Here is a 6000-nt window from a genome sequence, read left to right on the forward strand (position 1 = left end):
TGATATACTAGAAGTAGAACTCCTCTAACAGAAGAGACGAGGAGTGAAAGAAGGAGAACCTGAATGCCTCCTTGCTATGCTTATGAATAACGTCTTTAATACGAACTTACTTGTCCTGTGGATGCTTGGAATACTAAATAAATAATAAATTCCAATGAAAAGAGGACCTGTGGCTAACCTGTTTTAAATCGAGCTTTCTTTAGAGGGGCACGAGCGCTCTAAAAAATAGTGTAAACAGGGCACGGGCGCGCTCTGTGATTTTTTTAGAAACAGGCTTTCGCGCAGTTTCTTAATGGGTTGGGCCTGTAATTTAGAAATAAAACTTGAAATTAGCTTACTGAAAAGAAGGGCGCGGGCGCGCTCAGAAATAGTGTAAACAGGGCACGGGCACACTCTGAGTTACAGGATAAAAAATTTCTAGTAGACTTCCAGGAACAAAATCCTTTTTTTTTTCTTCAAAACAGCAAACACAATTTAACAAAAGGGTGGGTGGGTGAATTGGGCTAATTGTAGAATTGGGAAAGCTAATAAAATTTAAATCTAAACACAACTAAGATGGTAGCGGTGCCATTTGATAATCGTTAAGTATATAACACATTTTTTTTTATCTATCTTAGCTAATTTAACTAGGAAGAAGTAAAATATGCTTGTACTCTCAATTATCATGCGATAACTTGAGTAAGAATTTGTTCCACTCCTAGTTGCTTAGAACGTAACAATTTCATTAATTTAAACAATTCAACAATATGATGAGAGTAATAATTCTAATAGAACTAATATGGTGAGAACTAATATTAAAGATATTCTAAATTAACTATGACAATTTAATACTAAGATGTGAATATAAAAAAGAAATTAGAAAGATTTGATATCCACCTTGATTAATCCCTAACATACTAGTATAGATTTTTATTGCAACCCTAATATTTATGTTTTCACACAAGGTTCAACATAAAAGTTAGGTCTTTTTATCCCTAATTATTCATGGCATATCTAACCAACTAATAATTAGCATGAGAGGAAGTTTAAACCCATTCTCATGGTGAATGAACTACCCTATAGAATTAAAACTCTTAAAAACAATGATTCTATACTAACATATCAAGTCTTCATCAAAGCTTCAAACAAACAACTCTAATAGAGGTTTAGTTATGAATCATTGGACTATCATGGAATAAATAATAGAAAGAAGACATAATAGGAAGAGAAAAATTGAATTAACTAATAATCTTGAAGGTATTTTAATGGTGGCTAGGTTCACAAAACATAAACTTAGGTTTAGACTAAATTAAATAACTAATGAGAGAGAGAGAGAGAGAGAGAGAGAGAGAGAGAGAGAGAGAGAGCTAATTATAATTAAACTAATGAGGGTTTTTTTAGAGTTTTACCTTAGTCCTCTTTATATAGGAGATGGTTAGGTTTACAATTTTGTGCATGGGCTTTGGAGCTATGTTTTGGGCCACTAAATCAAGCCCAAAACCTAATTACTTAAGTGTAAAAAGGGATTCTATGCTGAAAATTACTACAACAGCCGTTTCATCCACTTTTACTCCTCTGGTGGGATTCAAGCTTAAACCATTAGAAAACACTTTCCGAGCTAGTCGTTTTGATATATAGTAGGCCCCATTCCGAGGTTTGAGTCCAAAGATACGACATGCGGAAGTTCTGTTGACTTTTATGCACAATTTTCGCCCGCGTTGACTTTGACTTTTCAGCTTTGACTGGGCTTTAAAAATGTTTTTTCTCCTTGAAACTTGAGCTTTAACCATATAACTTCTTAGCAACCAACCTTTGCTCTTTTATTTTGCAAAAGTGACATATTTCTTCACATATTTGACTCCAAGACCTGGAATACACAAAAGTACATAAACAATACTAACTCTTATTTATTATAAATATAATTGGTCTAAATGTAATATTATTAAGGGGTTAAAACTACAGTTTTGAGCTTTTATCACCAGACAACCACCTGATCTTACAAAAAATGAATCCATGTAGAATTAATCTTAAACGTTTTAATATAGAATTAGTGATCATTTTCTCTCTGCCATCCTATAAATTAAATAGAAAGAAAATCCTTTCAATTTACTTCTTCTCGGATTACTCGATTTGATCATAATTTAAGGCTAGCTATCAACTGCGATCTCCAAATCAGAACACTCACTCGAGCTCAAGTGTTCACTAGAGCCACCCGCTCGCTAGAGCAGAACGCTCACTCGAGCTTAAGCACTCACTAGAGTAGCACTTTCACTCGAGCTCAAACGCTCCCTAGAGCTACCATCTTCCCACAAGTATATGACCAATACTTCTAGGATCAACTCGATGCAGGACGCTCATTAGAGCTCTAAGGGTCTCTCAAGCTACAACTTTCTCACTAATTGAGAACCTATACTTCTAAGTTCAATTTAGTGCAGAAATCAGAATGCTTTCTCGAGCTACAATATTAACATTAATTGAGGACCTATACTTCTAGGATCAATGTAGTGCAACAATTTGAACTAGAACGCTTTCTTGAGCTGCTCTCTTGAGCTAACTATCAACCATAGTAATGCTCTCAAAAGGCTAGCTATCAATTGTTATCTCCAAATCAGAATGCTCACTCGAGCTACAATCTTCTTACTAATTAAGGGCCTATATTTCTAGGATCAATTTAGTGCAGAAATTATATCTAGAACGCTCTCTTGAATTGTTGTCTTGAGCTACAATAATATCCTAAACCAACTGAGGACCTATACTTCTATGATCAATTCGGGGTAATTTCCATACCATAACACACCATGCCAATAACTAGGGCTTACATGTTAGAAGCGTCCAAATTGTACCATTCAGTACACATACAGGTAGAAAACGCAATGATTTCCGGATTCAAATGAGACATATTCGTGCTGGTCACGTGTTCTCGATCTTCTATCTATTTTCAAGTCCCTTCAATTCTCTCAGTGACTTCAAAATAGGGGGCTGCCTAAGTACCTAATATTCATGTCCAATGAATATCAGACATGTGTTCATCACCAAAGACAATTAGCTCGTACTATACGAGCTAGAGTCACCATCTCTGGCACGCTAGAACAAGCGACAAGAGCCATAGATGATAAAATCGTTATGTTACACTTAGTTCGTGGTCAACCAGACAACCCAAGAGATAAGTGATCAATTCTCAAATATGCATTTTTATCCTTTTATAATGCTTCAATTTAGTCAAATTATATGATCAATAATGTAGAAAACTCATGTTCTTATTGCTTTTCTAGGATACAAGTATTATGGACCAAATACTTCAAAAGATGTATTCTAGAGCCAAAATGAGCCTAAAAGGGACTTTATGGGACAACTGAAAAAAAGTGCCAAAAAGTCAATGATCAAAGTCAACTCAAGGGTCTAAAAACTCAAAAGCTCAGGAAACACTCCAATGCTTCAAGACCCAAGGACTTAACCTTTTGCAAGACAATGGCTAAGCACAAAAGCTTCAAAAGACCAAATGAGCAAGTTCCCAAAGACATGGGATTAGGCCCAAAAGGCTTGATCCTATCCACTCAAAGAAGGCACAAGAATGTTTTAGATTAGGTTGCTTGATGGATAAGATACTAGGAGGGAAAACTTGTACATCTCTACACATATATATGTAGGAACCATTATGGTTTCATGTAATGATTTACTACAAACCGCGAAAACCCATGCGCAGCGGAATAAAGGGTTCTCACGATTTGGTTAGGAATCATACCTTTGATCAGCTGTGATATCTCTGAGAATCAGCAACCTCTTGATCTTCTGTTGTATTCATATCTTTAGAATGGACGTTGTGTGGGCAACGATCTTCTAGCCCCTTTTTTCTCTCTTGGCCTCTCTCACTCTCTTAGTTTAGAACAGAATTTAGGAACTCACTTTTCTTGAGCAAAACCTGAGTATTTTGGCCAGAGAAAGAGGGGTTTCTTTATATAGGTTAGAACAGGGACCATGAGGAAAAATTAGGGTTAGGTCTCCTGATGGGCTTGGGATTCCCATGTTCGCCCAGAACACATAGCCCAAGTCCGTCAACAAATGGCTTACTCCACTAAAGGCCATTGTTACACTACCGCCCTAATCCCAAAATTATGTTTATGGGCTCCTTATTATATGCTCGTTGATCTCCCTGTGTTTAAGATATCGAATGCCCGTTGATTAAGTCAAGTTACTGACAACTACATTAATCAACTCCTTATGTCCTTGAGTAGTACCACTCAACCTCATTGTCATGTCGGATTAAATCGACCTGCAGGGTTTACATGACAATCCTTATGAGCTCCTCAAGGGGACATCATCAACCCGACTTCCTGCGAGTCACAGATTCCTTCTATAATCAACAGCACACCTTACATACAATGTCATTACCCAATCCATCGAGTTTGTTGATTCACAAATGAATCTCACTCGTTGATGATTTAAAGCAATGTACAATGCACGTAAGTGCCTATTATTATATCCAAATTAAGAGGACAAGAATCCATAATAACATAGGTGTTTGTTCTCTTATATAGTCAGTATAAAGAGAAACAACCTCACTTGGTCCTGTTCAATACACACAAAGTGTACTAGTGTAATCCTATAGTCAAGATAGACTAATACCAGATTATACTACAACCGTACCAATGGTTTGTCCACATCCATCTAGGTTGTGAACGTTTACTTATACTTTATAAGGTACCGATGATATGATCTTCTGTGTGTCACCACACACCATATCATCTACAACATAAAGTATTAGACGCATGCATATAACTAATAACATATATAATATACATAACATTTGCCCATATGATTCTCATTAAAAAATAAAGAATTAGAGTTAATACAAAAGTAATGCTTTTATTATATAACCCTATCAGTATAAGTGTAGAGATGCCCACAAAATAGGTACGGTAGGCAAGTTAGGAGTAGATTAAATAGTTTTTTATTATTATTTATTATTTTCATTGTTTCCATTCAAAGTGTTTAATCTTGTTACTTATCAAAATAGTTCTTCAAAATATCTTTTTATTCATTCATTTAACACATCTAAGTTGGTTATACTCATTTGAATTAATTAAATGAGTATAACTTGCAAACCAAGCTACCTTTTCATATCTAGATCTTTATATTTTTAAACATAAAACAACTCTAGTATATTACCTTGAAATCTTCTCTTCTAAACCAATCACAACATGCATTCCATTTTTCTTGTGCCAAGCCACTATAAGGGTGTGATCGTGCGACTCCATCATTTCTGAAACTCCTATAATGCTTGTGAAGATTACACCTAAATCCTCTTAAACGTGCCCCCTAATATAAGGCCCACAACAGCATACTTCACATGTAGAAGGTGCATATCCACATCCAATTTTTCCTAACAAGAAATGTAGTTTAAAGTTACATAAAATAATTATGGTATATCATATAGCTAAAACATAAAACTCCATTACCAGAATACGGTCACGTAATGGTTTTCTCACTTCCTCTCCCACTTTACTCCAATCATGGCCAGTAAGAGGACCGTGTCGACGCGCAACTAGGCCAATCTCCCTGACAAATTGAGCACTCCACTTCCCCACAGGTCTAGTATTACCTGGTTGAATTTCTATCCTCGGTTTCTCAACCCGATGCGTCTTTGTAGTCTATGACTTTCTGATTCACAGCCTTGCCTCTTTTCTTCTTAAATGGAGCTGTTAAATAAAAAAAGTATGAGCTTCCACGACATTTTATTTGAACTAACCAACGAATTACACAAAACCATTAATTATAATCTTACCGACACTCGAACCATTCACCTCGTTAACCACAGACTGAGGTTGTGAAATAGATTGTGCCCTCGAGGGTCGATTTAGACCAAAACCATAACTATAGAAACAGATATAGCATGAATATGAAAGAAAGAATTCATGAATGATAAAAATCAGGTTTAATATAGTATGCAACATATCCAAAAATGAAACACATGCTAGAAAAATCAGGTTTAATATAGTAATTCTACTCAATGGAAAAACAAGA

Source organism: Coptis chinensis, chromosome 1 (assembly GCF_015680905.1).
Source record: "Coptis chinensis isolate HL-2020 chromosome 1, ASM1568090v1, whole genome shotgun sequence".
Taxonomy (NCBI): Eukaryota; Viridiplantae; Streptophyta; class Magnoliopsida; order Ranunculales; family Ranunculaceae; genus Coptis; species Coptis chinensis.